General features: G+C 34.8%; 1 long non-coding RNA gene across 2 annotated transcripts in view; it reads left to right on the top strand.

Annotated features, from left to right (window-relative positions):
* The window catches only part of LOC110357257 (uncharacterized), a 38678-nt gene extending 21248 nt beyond the window's left edge, over positions 1–17430 (top strand). For both annotated transcript variants that reach the window (XR_002410812.2, XR_010472232.1), the window contains exon 3: positions 4142–17430. This is a non-coding gene — a long non-coding RNA (uncharacterized LOC110357257). The remainder of the gene's footprint in view (positions 1–4141) is intronic.
* Positions 17431–17996: the final 566 nt, after the last annotated feature.

Below are 17996 nucleotides of genomic sequence, written 5' to 3'. Positions count from 1 at the left end.
ACAATATTTTCTTTCTCCTCAGGTAAAAAGTCCATCTAACTTATTAAGTTTTCAAAATATTTTCCAAAGATTAGACAATATATTCTTTCTCCTCAGGTAAAAAGTCCATCTAACTTATTAAGTTTTCAAAATGTAAATTGGTTCAAACATATCTGATTTTCACATTCAAAATAGCTAGTAGATACAACACCATTTGCTCTTAATTATTGCCTATTGTTTTTTATTATCCTTCTTTTTTAAAAAAAATCAAGTAATCCAACAAGACAACAAAACACACTGTGTGACCTAAGTGACCACTGTGACTAATATGAGGACACTGACCAAGCAGACTTGCAAACAGCATAATGCTTATGTAGATGGTTTTCAGGCTATAGTTCCATACACTGTACCCATGAATAAAGGAGACAGTTGCAGCAGTTAGGATTGATTATTGGATAACAAAGGCAAAACCATGATACATTGTTCAGATACATCCTTTGCTGTGAAAAAAATTGTTTGTAGTAATTATTTACTGCTTGAACAGTTGATTTAAGAAGTCCCTAAAGTTACCTTCTGTTATTTTTAATTTTTTAACTTTATTTCCATCTTAAGTTTCTTGGAGTATCCTATATGCCTGTATTTAAGGACCTATGCAGAATAGCAAAACCCTTACAGAAATTTGACTAATTACTTTTCCTTAACTGAATTTTCATTTTGAAACTGATCTTCCAAACTGTATAGAAACCATATAGATAGACAGAAAAGAATAAAAAAATTGCTCAAGAGCAGAAGTATACTCTCTGTTTTTATGTCTGTCTGCAGAAAATACGTACACTGAGTATTTAGCAAAGTGGATTAAAGTTATCATTGTTTGAAGGATGTTTACTGGATGTAGTTTGTAAGACTGTAAGTGAAGCACAACCCATTCATGTTGGCTTGACTTTTCTCAGTTTAACGTGACCCAGCACTGTTTGGTTTGTTGTATCTTTATTTAAATTTTGTTCCTTTTGTGAGGAGCTGTAGGTTGTGTATTTCTCATCATCGCTGTACCCCATAGGTGACATTTCCCTCTGATCCTTAAAATGTTGTGTTTCAGATGCTATAGCATACCTCTGAAGAGTAACTTGCTAAGGATAGTATAGCTGTATTTTCCTGAATAGACTGAAGCTACATCAGGTTGAATTTCACCCTGTAGGTTATTTAAGCACAGTATGATGTTACACAAACTGAACACAGAGGGCAAATTTTTGTCTCCTACTGAAGAGATGTCACTGAGGGGGAAAAAAAAGCAAATAACTCCCATTCCCTTCACTGGTGTCTTAAAGGCAAAGATTTAATTGTGCTGAACTAGAGAATTAAATTAATTTCCAAGAGGAGTGACAAACTGATAATTTGGCTTTTGCTTTGTAGCTCAGGTAAATAAAATCAACAGTTTACAGTCCCTTGGTCTGACCTTGTTTACAGGAGGTCGAATGAGGGATTTTTTGTTTGCTTGTTTGGGATTTTATTTTCTAGTTTCAGTTGATTTTAGATGACCTTCCTCTACTTTTTCACTAGATTCAGATGACTATAAACACTCTGGCATGATCTGCCTTTACGTTAGTGATTTTTGTTAACATTTTTTTATTGAATGGAGATTTTGTAAAGTCTGTGTGTCATCATGGACCCATCTTCCATTCTTTTTATCTGCACTCCTTCAGTGCTCAAGATCCCCCACATTTTCCATAGTGATCTACATCAAATTGCAGTAAGCAAGGGATCAGGGTTTGCTAGCAGCACTACAGAGACAATGTCTTTGTGCAGTGTTTCTGGATGGAAACCTGCTTACCCATGTCTGAAAATGGCTGGGGAGAGCAGATGAGAAAAAAACATAGAACTCTGAGAAAATTTGAGATGCACATACTAGTGCTATTTCATGTTCTTCAGCGTCTGAGTTGCTTAAAAAGCCATAGAGATCTTGAAGGGTCACATTTTCCAATGCTGAGACCTGTGAGAAGCTGCATGGGTCAGGTCCTTCAAAACTTGGATGAATGCTCTTTCACTTGCCCATGATCTTTGTGTCTCTTTGAAACACCTAGCTCAATCTACAGTCTTTGTTTTCGAGTATAGTTCCACCATTTCTCTGCTGTAATAAAACTGCGCTGTTCCTCAGTGTGAGAAGTACAGCAAGGGACCTGCTTTGTAACATTTACTTGTATCTCCTCCTCTCCTAGTTGACATTTGATTGCCGGAAATGTTTTATGCATATCTTTTAGTATATAAATATATCTCCATGTAAATGTATATTTAAGTGAAGAGATATGTAGACATATAAATCTTTGTGTATTTCTTTATGTTCAGAAAGTGAACACTAGTGAAATTCCTTACAGAGTTCTCTAAAAATACAGTGTAAAAATATAGTTAAGTAAGCAAAGCAACCCAAGAATCTGAGTCTGTGCTTTGTAGCAACATCAATTACAGCAGGAGTTAGCAAAAAGCAAGAAGTCCAGGGCATCTTGAAAATCTGATTTACTTGTAAGTGTGTTTGTAGGGACTAAGAGCTGGTTAACTGCTAGTCAGGTGTGCTGCTTTGTCTGAGGCAGAACACAGAAAACTTATTTTCTTCATCCTTTTCTTGCTAATTTTTAAGTATTAAAATTCACTGTTGTAGTTCTGCTTCCCTTTCTAAGAAGACAGTTTGTATGAACACACAGCCTCGTCTGCATCTTAGTCTTTTAAAAGTTGCTCTTTTCCACTACAAAGTACTGTGATATACTGAAGAAAAGGGCCTTGCAATTTTGTCTCTTGTTTTTGTAGGTATCTTTAGCCATCAAAATGCAATCTTCCATTTGTCCCTGTCAAGAACTGTGCCCTGAGCATGTACTAGCACAGAATGAAAGGATGCCCTAACAAATGCTTTTAGACACTACTCTGGATCATTGTTTCACAGTAGCTTTTTAATACAGTTATAAAGTCGCATCTTCCAGTTAGTAAGAAAAGACATGATTTGTCTGATGGTGATAATACTGTTAAAAGCCTTTTTGAAACTGTAGAAAAGGTTTGAAACATTTATTTTGTTTTGAGCAGCAACACCATGTAATGCAGTGCTGAATTCTTAATGGGTGAATGTTTTGTATTTGGCTTGTCCTTACCATCTCTCAGCATTTTCCTATTTAATGTAAGGAGGAATTGATACAATACAGAGATTTTACATGTTTAGAATATGAATAATAAGTGTCGTATGCAAAGTTTTCAGAAATCTCTTTCTGTCTCAACAAACTTGAATTCCTTCCCTTTTCCTTCCCCTTGCATGTCTGTGCTCATCATTTTAGCTTATGCATAGTTTATGTTTGAATACAGCAATGAAAGTGAGTTCATATCTTCACTTCTACTAATCTTTCATTTAGTTGTATATCATTGTCTCTCCTCATTAAGTATTTTTTTTCCATTCCATTCCATTCCATTCCATTCCATTCCATTCCATTCCATTCCATTCCATTCCATTCCATTCCACATTATACTCCTGATGATTTTGCGTGAGGCCTGAACAAAGTCTTGCAAAATCGGATCATCTTTAAATTTTAAGCCAATTTGCAACCTGCAATGACGTGTAATGCCCAAACATATGTGAACAGATAAACAGAAGGTTGTGGAGACTGGTAGACTGAATATATTAAAAACATTGATAATGGGAAAGGGAATATGAAAGACCAACAAAAAGAGAAATGAAAAAAACACTGCCAAGTGTAAATTGAGGCAGCTCCAAGTTAATGCTGCTCTGCTGATATCCACTTATAACAGCTGAGGATCTGGACCTGTGACTACCAACCCTAGGTGTATAGATACCTCATAACACTACCTGTATTGAAACCTATTGCATATTTAGTCAGTTTAGCTTACTGTGATCCTGGAAATTGAAAAGCTGTATTGTGCAACATGATCCAGAACATCAGCAGTGATATCCCCAGCAGTTGGTCATTTCTCCATCTGTTGATTTACACTGCATCGTGCCACGTTGTATCAAAGATGTCTCAGTTAACTTCATGCAAGCAGCACCATGCAAGGCCAGGTTCAGATACTACCCTAGGGACCTGGAGATGTGTAGTTTTGTTCCAAGTTATCAGAAAGGGAGCCTGACAGAATGCAGCATAGTATTTTCTCTCCTCTCTTTGCCTGCTTACAGGGCTATGTATGTGCCACATCACACCAATGGAGCTACGCTACTTCTGGTTTAGAAGCTAATGTAATTGGAACTGACTAGATATCTCCAAGCAATACAGTATGGAGAACTGTAGACACCATGTACAGTTGTAACCTTTCCCCAGTGGCTGAGTGTCATTAAAACCTGGTTAAAAGCCAGCTGCATGCTTTTTAACAAAGATTCTTTGATTTTCAGTCCAAATTCATTCTAGTCATTGTGCCTATCCACAAACTATTACATTATCATAGGTGAAGGAAGAGTGATGGGTGATGTAGGTTTGTGATTGTCTAACTTCATCACTGAATAAAAAAATGTACCCTCTACAGAACTCCTGAATTCACTGTTTTCCTCAGTGTTCCAAATAATCCTATCCATTTTTACTAGAACAGTTGAACTTCTGTGTTGCCCAATTTAATATTAACAAAGTGAAATGGCAGCTGAAATGAGTTCACTGCCCAAAGGACAAGGCATAAACACAGACCTTCTGAGAATCAAATGCAAGACCATTACCCGAATTGATTGAAGGGGAACATTTGAATCCCACAAATGATCAATATTATAATGTCATAGTTGCAATTCATGTCTACTCCTCTGTCACAATGGAGAAGATGTTTTTCCCTAGTGAAACAGCTTAAAAAAAAAATAAAATTCTCCTCTTTTCCCTTATATAGCTTAGGGTTTGAGCACTTTTCCAGAACAGCGAGGGTTTACCCTTCAGTGAGAAAGGCCTTGAGTGAAGAACTCCAAGCTACTATATAAGCACTTTGGCTCATGTGCTAGCAAAACCAGTGTTACTTGAGGGTTTCTATGAATCCTGATTTTGTATACCTGTGACAGGGTGTGTTGGAGCAAGCCAATAGACTGAGCATCTGAAGGTAGAAGGTGCCTAGAAATGGATCCATGTTGGGTTTAATGACTATTAAGTGGGTAGCTATGAAGCATCGGGAACAGAGCTCTTCTGTGTACTGAGAAACAGAACTTCAGGTGTTTGGCAACTATGAGCATTCAAACTTCTGTGCCTGTGGAGCTTAAACACTTTTGGCCTAGGCAGACCTGAGCAGGAATCACAGCTGTATTTCTGGAGATGCCTTGTCTTTCTTTTTTTGAGTGAGCTGCCATGCATTTAATGAGCAACTTATCCACCTGGCTCAAAGCTCTGGTTTCCAATACACAAACAAGCACCTAAGAATGAAAAATTACCTAAATAAGATTGAGTTTCCTGTACAAAGCCAGCATCGATTGTATTGATTTCAATGAGAATGGGACAATTAATTTAGGAATTTTTCAAAATGTAACCTACTTAATGAAAATTGTAAAACTTTAGATTAGTCTTTAGAGGTATTCTAGTAATTTTAAAGACCAGAATCACAATTTTGCCTTAGGAATGTGCTCTTTAGAAATACTGTTTATGCTTGATTTCTGCTTTTGTCCAATATCAAGTGCAATTAAAACTGGATGACTTCTTTGTTCCTGCACAATATTTGGATTTGTGCACGCACTGTTTATACATATGGCTATTAGTCATAATCTGTAAAATCACATGTATTTGTATACTTGTTCATTTTGTTTGCAAAAATGACTGTTTCTACCACATCACACTGTATTACATGGCTTTTAAAAATGTCTCTTTGAAATTTAGCCCTGATTGTTCTTAAGACCTAAGAAGGGATTAAACTTCATATATCAGCTTCTTTATCTTTAAAGCTTATTAACATCTAATCAAGATTAGATATGTGGTCAGACTTCTGAGGCAGGTGTGTCAGCAAACAACAACATGTAGAATACAGTGCAAAGTGTTCTATATTTGTTCATCCTAATGAAAGTGTCAGAAAGGCTATGACTGCTGCAAAGTAAAATCTTGATGTAAACCCCAAAGGAGGTTCTTTCCATGATTCTGTCATTGATTCAGTGTTTCCATTTTTTCTTTTTTTTCTTCAGGAGGTCGATTTATCAAATAGAGGAGGATAACAGTTTTGTTTGAAGTATTATGATTTACTTGAAACAGGAGTGATTATTATACAACATTTGAAAATAACTATATGTTTCTGATTTGTCTTCAACCACAGAATAATTTATTAACCTGTTGATACAAAGTAAACCCCAGCAGAATTGTAATAGTCAAACATCTAATATTTATCAAAATACCTCTCTGACCTAGAGAAGGGGCTGTAAAACGTTTAAAATTAATGGAATTTAATGTTTTAAAAAAATGTCTTTAACTTCCTGCTATAGAAACATACTGTAAATTGTATATACAATTCAAAAATTGTCTCTACCTTTGGTGTAAAAGTTCCCGAACTAGGTTTTCCTCCATTAAATCAGAGGGGTTTATTTCATGTACTGATGTCAGGAGGTGCAAGAACAAATTCTCACTTCACTACTACTCCACTCCTCAAACATATTTTTTCATAACCATGTAGTCTAAACTTTAAAAATAAAACTTTCCTACAAATTGTGGTAGTATATAATTCTCTTTCCTACCAGAATCCATACATTCCCATTGACAAGGGTTTACCGCAAAGCCTCTCTTAAATGACTGTCATCTGGAAAGAATGCATGCATAAACATGGCATTCTTCTCTGGGAGCTTTCTTTATAGACTATAATGTCCTTAACCAAAAATAACATCTGTCTGGCCTTCCTTTCTCTCTCTCTCCATTTTTTTTTTTTCTGTTTTGTTTTGTTTTTGTTTTTGTTTTTTTGTTTTTTAATTCTTTAATTTCTTTAAGAACTATGTGTATTGACAATGTTGAAATGCTGGCTTTAAAAGGAAAGGTCTTTATCTCCTAATCTGCTAGGCAGGCATTAAAATAAAGGAAATGTTCATTGGTGTTCCCATTTTTCAAGACAACTACTTCTGTTATCAGGAGAAATCTGAAATGTAAAATTTTATGTTATTATTGATCCAAGACTTCTCTTAAAATAATTTTAAACATACTGAAGATAGCTAAAATTGTTTCTTGATTCCTCTTCTATACACATCATATTACCTACATGTGTAAAATAATTGGAGAAAGGTCAAAATCCATCACATTTACTTGCACTTTTTGTGCAAAACACAAGTGTGGTAGTTCTGCAGAGTGTTAGCATTTTTAGCTACTATTACACTGTTACCAAGGGTTAGTCACATAATATATATGAAACATATTATATGGTTGTCTACTACCAATCTATATTTTATCAGATACAAATTTCTCCAAGACAGATGAGTACGCTACATAAAGAGTAACTATAAATGACTTGTTGAGTAAAACCTCATCTTAATGTAACATCAAGATGGCATTTGACAGTAACTCATTTAGAATCAGCCTTACAGTTTCATAATTTATCATCAGCTCCTTTGAAATTTTTCCAGATTGTAGGAGGGAAGACAGCAAAACTCAGCTGGACTTTGGGTCAGCAATTGTGGCATACAAATGTCTTAGTTTTAAAAAGATGCTCTATAAAAGATTTCCCATACACTTATTTATAACTCAAGACATGGCAATTTAGCTTCCACCAAGGAAGAATGAAAGGCAATTTTACCTGAAATACCCAGAATCTGATATAACAGGCACTATTATGTAGTGCCTGTTCCTCTGTCCTTCAGTATAATATAGTGCCTCTCTATCCTTCAACACTCATCTCTAAGAAATCTTAAGAGGGCTCTGAAATGAAGCAATGATCAGATATTGATTAAAGAAATAGAGATGCTATTTTAAGATACTAGCAGTGTTTCTGGTCTTTGTTATTGCCAGTCTGCTGGAAAGCTGAAAGCCTCACATAATCATCTTCCATGCAAAGACAGCCAAGTTAGTTTAAATACTGTTCTCCATGTAGGATTAACTGACTGGACTGACTTTGAAAAGAACTAGAAGAGCAACTGAAATTGTTACAGATTGAGAATTTCTGATGTCTTTTTCTTTTTTCTATTCAAGTCGTTCTATTATTTAAGGGACTCCAGCCATTTTTCAACCTGAATAACAAGCACATGGATATTTAATGAAATTATAGATAACGATTTCTTTAATTGAAATAGCGTGAACAATGATTTACAAGACCAAAGTAGAGCATAGAAGAGCTTAGAACAGTAAATGTAAAGCAATTTCTTTAATAATATTTGCATTTTAATTGATCTAATTAATACTCTGTTCTGTTTAATTTCACTATTGAGATCCAGTGAGCATCAAAGTATTCTTTAAATTATCCATATTCATACTTCAGGAACTGCAATACATTGAATGACATAGATGATAATTCCCTTCTGAAAATTGTGGAGAAGTGAAGCAAGAAATAATAGCAAGCACCTAGCATAATGTCAAATCAAATCATTAAGAGAAAACAATCCTCAAAGCATATATCTCTTTTCACACACTTTTTGTCAACCAGAGAGACTATTTTAGCCACTCTTTGAAGTTACCTGGAGTCCATTTTGTATGACACTTACAACTACATGGTAGCTGAGTTATTTGGAACAAGAGCAGTAAGCCTCAAATCGAAGGATTCCAAATGCAATATAAAAATCATATACTACATCATCCTGTTTTGTTTTGTTTAAAAACTAGAGTGTAAGCATTTAGTGGGCTTTCTTTTTTTCTAAGAGGCATTTATGATGGAGAAATGTCTTAGCATTGATGGGCTGTAATTTATAAAACTGAGTGCCAAAATATATCCTAAAATATCACAGTATAGAATGTTTCCTATATTGTCATCAGCTTCTGATTTATCATTATTTGAAATCTGTGCTTTCCCCATAATTTTCCCAATGAACCAGAGAAATACAATAATGATCAGTATTTAAATTCAACTGCCCTGATCAGCAACATGTTGCAGAATGGAGCATTTAGTTTAACAAAGTTCTGGAATAGAACTAGTTAGTGATTAATTTCACTTTCAGGAATCTTGATTAAAATTTCTTAAGACATATACATGGAAGCCAAACAGTTTCCACTGAACAATTATTTTGCTTTGGTTGTTGGTTTGTTGGACAGGGCTGAAGGGGGTTTATAAATGTAGAACCAGACTACTGTGTTTTTTCTACAGGTGCTGTTTATTACAGAACCACAGAAAATGTTCATGAATATGAGGAACCCAGTAAATATGATATATACACAGTAAGCATGATATGCAAGCTTTCTTCATGTGAACAAATAAAACCCACAAGACTGCCCACACATGCAATCTGCAGCCTCAAAAGGGTGAAAATGAATTAACCACACACTTCCACCCATTTGTTTAACTTACTGGACATTTGTTCACTAATTTTAGAAAGTAGAATGAGATGCCTCATTATTACTAGCTAGAAAATTGAGAGAATTTTTAGCTATTAAAATAGTCTCTATCATAACCTCTTTTACACAGTGATATTTAGCAGTGCAAAATATGATTTCATCCCTTTATCACGGATGTATTTCTAACTTTTAGGTATATTGCATTTGCATTTTATCTTCAAACTCTATAAAATGAAAAATTGTTCAAGCAGATTTTTTAAATGTTTATAGTTTTTAGCAGATAATAGTAGATAATAAGAGGACATCCTTTGAAGAGGTTAACAGTAAAAATGAATATATTTTGCTGCTTTTTTTTTTTTTACAAGTATGGAAATAATTCTGAATGACCCTATTGCATACTCTCATACTTTATCAGAATTATACCCCATGTATCAATAAGTAATGTGACAAGGGAACTTCTTTATGCTTGATATAAATCAATGATTGCTGCCTTAGTTTAAAAGCTGAGTGATGATTAGATGCTGTGACTCAATAAATTTGAGCTTCTAATATTATGCAGAAGAACATAAAAGCTGTTTGTGCATTATAATGTAGTAATAACGTATCCCTTCCTAATCACTGGCATACCTATCTTTTCTAGCTTGCCTGTAGCATGCATAATAAAAACCTTGCACAATGTGGAGAAATTCTAATTTTCATATACCTGCATTATGAACCCCTGCAGCTATTACAAAAAATACTAAAATCCTTAAACTATGAGGTTAAAATACAATTTAGAGAGTATATTTTCTTACTGCCTTTGAAGATAGCATCAGTTGTCTACACAGACCTATAAAACGTTTCAAGGGTTGAAAGATACAGCTTATTGCACTTATCTTTCTCTTCTTAATAAAAGATAAAACAACAACTCTGACTGATAAACAAACAAACACAAACACTAACTGTTTGCCTAAGCTGACCTTGGGTTTAAGAATCATGGATTGTTTTTTGTTGACTCTGGCATTAGCTAAACTAAATCCTAAAGTATATTCTTAGATGGTGTGAAGTTGGTCTAATTGTCTTCAAGCGAAGTGACACTGATCTGCACCAGCTGTGGATCAGAGCCCTTACAGGACTAACCACCTGCCTGTGTTTCAGAATTAAGGGGATAAGACTGATTGTTTTGTAAATGTTTAGTAGAGGATTGGCTACTGATTAGTTCTTTTTGGCCTTGTCTCTTTAACCTTGTACAGATATGTCAGTGGGAGAAGAAACAGGAATGGAGAAGGTGGAACAGGATGATAAGGAAGCTGTGATGATTTCTAGTGCAATAAATTAATAATTTCATATATATTCAACATGAATTTTGTGATCTATATATGTTGTATGGGTGTCTCTTTCAGCTTTTCCGAAATACAGTCCCTCAAGCTTATAGATCAGCTGGAAAAAGAAGAGAAGGTACAAATCGTTGTAATGTATCTAAGACAAGAGTGAGAGGGAGGGGGTATTTTTTCCTATATTGGAATCACTTCACAGAATATTTTTGAGAGGTTTCTTTAATATGAATCACACCATTCTAGTTCAAAGCAACAAATTCAAACAAACTTGTAAAATATACAAACTAGTAAGTTCAGGATACTAATTTAGATATGGCTGTTTACATTCTCACCCCATTTTGCGAAGTGTGAAATGTTAAAAGCAACTGTAGAGACCACAATCATTTTAATCCTGGCTTTAAGTAAAAGAAAAGTGTAAAAAGGGAGTTATTGCCTAACTTAATGAAAGCTTTTGCAGTACTTGCATTTTCTTTTGAACAGAAGTTTCATACACTTAAAAAGATTGTTCACTGGTGGAACACATTATTATTATTATTATTATTTTTTTAAGTAATAGAAGGGAACACAGAACCCCAGAAATATGCTTACAGTTAGTGTTTACAAAATCTGCTAATGATCTCACTAATGGAAGCTAGATTATGGAATATATTTTGCATCAGGTTTATGCCCAGAGCAGCTGTTTTAGAAGGAGCTCCAGATAGATATTAATTTTTACTTTTGGATCTGCAGTTCTTCAGTTAGAAGAACATGTCTCATGCTGGGGAACTAAACTTTCAGTGGGTGCATTTACACATACTGTGGTTTGTTTTCTTTTGCCTTTTTTTTTTTTTTCCTTCATTCTGTGAACCCTCTTACACATGCACATTTCAATTATCAAAAAGTAAGTTCTGATGATTTCAAGTTTAAGTACATTAAACAAAAGAATCCATGATACCTAGTTTCCATTGGTGTGTGATCCTAAAAAAGTCAAGTGTATTTGTATGATGAGGTACTCTTCCACCTTTAAACACTGTTTGTGACCAAGAACAAGTCAAGTTTTATGTTGATGGCAAAGATAAATAAACTCCCACTAATGTGAAAGAGATTGTAGAAAGTTTTTTACAGCAGGTTTGTTTAGAGACTGCAAAGCCTAGTGCTGGTGCTGTTCATGACAATGAAAAATTCTCAATTAATTATAGTTAAGAGAAGATCAGGTACAGAACAGGTAACCTCTATTAGATTTTATTGTTCACCTCTTGGACTGTTTAAGATACACACTAACTTTCCATTTTTCCCTGCCTTCAGTTTAATGGGAACACGAAGAAATCTTGAGGACCTTACTCTGGTACCATATAATCGAAGACTAAACTTCAGAGCTGAATTTAAGAAGAGATTTCGACATTTCATATTGCAGAGACTTAACTCATTAGAAAGATATATATATATTTATGACTAATATTAATTGTATTAGCTAAAATATTAATTCAAATTTAAAAACTTTAATATCGTACTGTTAGGTTGGAAGGGAATCACAGTGTGAAACCTAATGTAAAGATAGGAACAACAGGTTTTCAATCTTTCTGCCATTCCAAGAGTCCTGATCATTTGAATTTTGAAGTTGCTATGTTACTGCCAAAAAATGGCATCTCTGATACAGGTAAATTAATAAAAAAGCTAATCTTATTAATTAATTTTACACCAGTGACTAGCTAGCCATCTCTTGGAAAAGTTCTAAGTTTTTGAAAATTTAGACAAAATTAAACAAGTAACCTCAATATTTAAAGTTTTTAAATTCTGAATCCCTTCCTTTGCCTATCCGTTGATTTTCGTCTATTAAATTAAATAAATGCTAGCCATTAGATTTTTTTTTTACAGTTACTCATTATACATTCCTCATATACTTTTTACTAATTTTAAATTCACCAGGTTATCATCCTTCAGATACTAGAACTTCAGAATCATACCATATTCAAAAGCAAGTATTCGTTTTAGCCTTGTGTGTTTCTTTATGTCTCAAAATATTGTGACAAGCCTTAGAGAATAAAATGGTTTTTGAAAAGGAAGTACAAATGTGAAAACTATGTATACAGAATGAGATAAGTATAAACCTACAGAAGACAAAGGGAATGGAATTAGAAGGAATTCAGCTGGGATGCAAAAACCTTTTACGTTGGTAAGTGGGAAGAAAATAGCTTCTGGGTGGATTTTTGAGGTACATTTCCTGTGTTACTTTCTGAGAATATTTGGAGATGGACTGTTGTAAGTATGGCTAACAGAGTCCTAGGAAGGAAATATATATTGTATTCATCTTCACTTATTTACTTTTGTTTTCTCTCTTCTTATATCATGCTCACATGGCAGTTGTCTTCCTATATTAATTCAAAGTTTGAGGCAACCTTGGAGACAGTGTGCTTTGTCTCCCTCACTGTTCAGAGGCCACAGTCAGTTTGTGTGGAAATCGAAGAAGGACCAATAAAGAAACAGCTAAAAGAAGTGATATAATATTTAGTTTTTACCAGCTATCTAGAGGAGATAATGGGAGGATTCATGTGAAGTTTTTTCTTATTGAAGAAGAATTGCAAAATGCCACAAAACATAAGTTTTTAAACTTTTGTTAACTCTGTACTTTCCTTGGACACTAGACCCAAACCAACTTGTTGGTACGGCCAAGTATATGTATGTTCCTAACAAACAGCTTACACCAGAAAATGAAAAGCTAGATAACACACACTAAAAGGATGAAGAAGCTTAAAGAAGATTGGAAGTGAAATGAAAATCTGAAAATTCCAACAGTAAATATGTACTGGGGAGTTAACACACTTTCATAGTGTATCTATATAATCTTCATCCCAACTTCATTAGATACCTACAGATCTCCGTGTACAATAAAGACTCATAAACACAAACCTATGTTTATGCTTAGTGTTAAGCTTTGCTTTTTAAAAATAATCCCAGCCATTCTCTGAGGGATTCCTTTGCTACAGAAAATCTACAAATGCATATTTTTACAGGATGACTCACTGATTTGTCTTCCTATATTTAATTTTATTTCTCATGTGGAATCTGCATAGCAATTAGATGCTGAGGTTTTTTGTCTGTTTTCTCTTTCAGGTTTTCCTTTTGAGGATTCACTTCAGCCTTAGTTGGATTGAATGTATTTCTTTGTGGAGCTCTTAAGCTGCAAATATCAAGGGAAGACTTAACACTATCATAGAGCATCCTTTCTGCCTTATTTCAATAAGTCAAATCCAAGCATGTATGGCAAAATGAATCTTGGCATCATCAGTGATATAACAGACTGGTTTAGACTTATACAAATTTTTAAAAACCCAAGACTTCAAATATTCAGATATACTCATGCATGTGCACATGCACATCCACAGTCAAAAATCAGAGGTCAAATCACTGAAATCACTGCATCTTGGTTTTAGTTATTTCAGTGTGTATTAAAATGAAGATGTGGTTAAATGGTAACTCATATTATTTCTAAAGGTATTAACTTCAAAAACTTGTAAAGTTTTTCAAATCTACCAAATGTTTGCAGTTCTGATTGATTTCAGTCTGTATACACCTTTAGAAAACCATGCTATGAGGTGTTGATTCTTAGGCTTCTTTAAAATATTTAGTAGAAAAAATTACAGTGGAATCTTTTTACTCTTTATGAGGTTGGGTTGACAATGCATTCCCTGATGCTAGCATGCCCTTTTTGGTGAAAAGAGGTGATGCAGCATGGGAATTCGTAATAATAGTATGTTATAGCAAATGGAAACATGGCCTAAAGAAGAGAATGACTATCTGAGGCAACCAAACTGCTGTTCCCAGATCTACTGCAACAGCACATCCAATTAAATGTTTTGGAAGACTGCCAGTATTTCAAGTTGCTGCAATATTTTTTTACTAGAAATTGAAATTTTTACATCAAATCTGATTTTTATATGGAGGTATAAAACATATCAAACTATATATAAATGACAAAATCAATCTCCATTGCCTATTTCTGAGGGATTTTGGGGATTATGAGAGGTGTTTGTGGTTTTTTCTCACTGCAGTGCTGGAGTTTGATGCATATAGGAAAAAGCAGAGTAATATACTCTTAAGGTAAGAAACATGTATGTTTGAAGTAATCTTTTATGTAAGAAATTGTATAGCATAGGCAGATAAAATGATAACTTCATACACAAAGTCCTCAAGAAGAAACAGTCCTCAAGAAGAAATCTCAGTAAAGTCAGCTCTCAGGTAAATATGTTTGGAGCTATGAAGAAGTGAACAGAACGCACCAGATGGAGAAGCAGCTGGTTTATGTGTAATAGGAGAAAGGTATTTTGTTTTTCTCCTTGTTTTAAACTCTTTATGTATTTTTGTGTGTGTGTTTGTAACTAAATATTTAACAACATGCGCTGAATAATAAATGTTTCAGAAGACGCATATGTTAATAAAAGACCCATTGTTTTGTTGGTAGACAACAGGAATCAGCTTCAATTGTCTACACTACCCTGTGTGCTTCCTGTGGATCTGTTCCTAACACATACCTTTATTATTTCTGATACTTCACAGAATTGAAAGAGCACTAGAAGTAGAAAATATTTACAAAACCAGACGTATATGGCAAACATTTTTGTGTCAGAGGATATAATCAGATGGAAAGATACATTTCATCCCTGATTAGGGACTCTATTATATTCTAGACTCTGTCCCTTTATCATGTCTTTGAAAAAACAGAGAACATCTTCATTATGATATACTAAGGGTCGCAACTCATATGGCTCACAGCAATGTACAGAACCACACAAACCTCTATATATGAATATACTAAAACAGATAGAATGTGCCTCATAGCCATTTTCCAGAAATGTCAGGAAAATGTGAAAACCTGTGCTGAGTCTATGCAATATCTGCAGCAGAAAGAAAACAGAGGGAGAATGGTTAATATTAAGGTGGTAAAGACTGAAGATGTGCTTTATTCTTTACATAAATGTAATTGTCAAGATCTAATTCTACGAGGCTGGTGAGAAAAAATATTTCAGAATTGCTGCAACAAATGCCCTGAAGCTTGCAGCTTCATGTGCCTGACATACATCATTAGTGTGAGTGGGTAACACTATGTAACAATTAAGGAAATGTGCCAGAGAAGTAGGCATCTGGGTCTGATATTACCAGGGAAAGAAGACTGCCTGCTTAGCTGTATTATACTTAATGTTGCAAGACAAAGTTTTTCATGATCTTGCAGATTGATGACCATCTGGAAAAGGCCTGTCAATGAAGAAGTAATTAATAAAGTTGAGAAATATTTCCACTTTATGGATGCCATTGCCATTTGCAATGAAATCTAGTTCCATTACAGGTGGGAGCAAATACAAATGTACACTGTAAAGTGAAGTTGGAAAGGTGGAACCAAGCACATTTGCTGGGGAATGGAGAACTGAAACCCTGGCAACTAAGCTATCAGCTTCAGCAGACATGGGCTGAACAGGCAGGCATCGTTTGTCAAGAAATTATAAACAGCATTGAGTTTATAAGGTGACTGAGCCCCATGCTTGCAAGCAAACAGCTGCTTTATTTTAGGAAATTAATGTTTTCTGTATCTGCCTGCCCCTCAGTGACACATTCCCACTTCCTAAGCAGAGGGAGCAGACATGAACACTGAGCCAGCTCTAAAGACAGGGTATGTGGTTTTCTGTGAAGAGAGAGGGCTGGCAGCAACAAAATGCCTGTGGTCTGTCTACAGCAGCATCCTGGAAAGCCTGTCTGGCTGCTGATGTTGCGCCTGAGGCAGGAGATGGTGTGGCATGGTGCCCTGCTTTGGGCAGTTAGGAGACAATGACAGAAACTATTGCTTCTAGAAGGAATCATCAACATCAGCTGCTGCAGTGAGTAGCTGGGCTCTCCCACTATGTTTTACCAGTCTCTTTTCACCTGCTGCTTCTCCTTATCTTCCAACACAGAAATGACTCAATGGTAGCCAAGCCCTTGTCACTATGGCAATACAATTTAGCTTTGTCCCTCCTATTCAGGTCCTATTTTCACCATTTCTGAGTTAATAAGTGCCTTCCAGTGATCAACGCTTATGTGTTATACTGCAATACCTCCTTCAGTTACACTTCCAACCAAGATTTGAGATGGAAGAAAGGGCTGAGCTGTGATGTTTTAACCCATTTGATTTTGCAGCCCATAACAGGGGGCTAATAACAACTAAAGGGGGTACAAGAAGACAGTTAGGGACCTGAAATATCTTTTAAACAATGACTGAACATAGACACATGCTGTCAACACAGACGCTGTTACCTACTAAGATATTTCAGTCATACAACACAAGCTGGACAAAATAAAATGCAAATCAATTACACATTGGGCAACCCTAGTATACCTGATGTAAACATTGCCTTTTTTAATACACTAAAATATTTACTAACTAAGTTTTGCTATTTTAAAGTTGATATATTTTGAATTTTCGTTTGAGTAGATTTTATGTTAAATAAAGTAACCCTTTGCTTGTGCCATAGAAATTTCTGGAATTTTCAATTTAAAATGTTGACATTCCACATTTGCTCTGGGCAAGTGTTATTTTTTTTAAAATTAGGAATAGCTAATAAACTAGAAAATCAATTTCCTCCCCTAACAGAGGACACTTTGAGGAACACTGAAAGAATAAAGAGAAAGAGGGCATCTGTTGGCTTTTTAAAACGTCTTCCTGCTTGAGTTAGAATGCTCTCACAACTGGCACAGAAGTCATGGATACCATTGATTTTCATGCTTCTTTCAGCTTTTAATGTGATTATACACAACTTAATGTGAGAGCAATAAAATACACACATTTAATTGGAAGTTTCCTGTTTAAATCTGGTGTTTTAAGGGAAGTTAAAAAGGTTGTCAGTAATAGGGAATAATATGAAGGACTTCATGTCTAGTACATAAACCTTTAAAGAATCATCTCTTCTTTAAAATGTCAGGTTTTGGTTAAATATAAAGAAAATGTGCTCTGGGATCTGCCCTGTTTCACACTGAATGTGATAATGGAACATGTGCTCTTCTTATTTATTATAAGCAGGAAACCCAACAGATCATTTCAGACAGAGGAATGCCTGTAATTTTTGACATTTTCTGTACCATGCTTTGCTGTTTATGATAACTTCCTGAGGGAATATTTATCTTAGAAACCATCACAGAAAATCATGGGCCTCAAAATCAAAGGAGAAGACATGGATATGAAAAACTGAAGGCACAGTGGTATATAAAAAAAGCAACTAAAAGTAAGCAACTAAAAGTAAGTGAAGTAAAAAGAGCATTTCATTGCTAATTAAAAAACTTCCATGTTTAAAGGCCAAGTAATGGAATT

The sequence above is a fragment of the Columba livia genome, chromosome 4 (assembly GCF_036013475.1).
Source record: "Columba livia isolate bColLiv1 breed racing homer chromosome 4, bColLiv1.pat.W.v2, whole genome shotgun sequence".
Taxonomy (NCBI): Eukaryota; Metazoa; Chordata; class Aves; order Columbiformes; family Columbidae; genus Columba; species Columba livia.
Note: the sequence above shows the minus strand (reverse complement) of the source record. Positions and strands in the feature narration are given on the sequence as shown.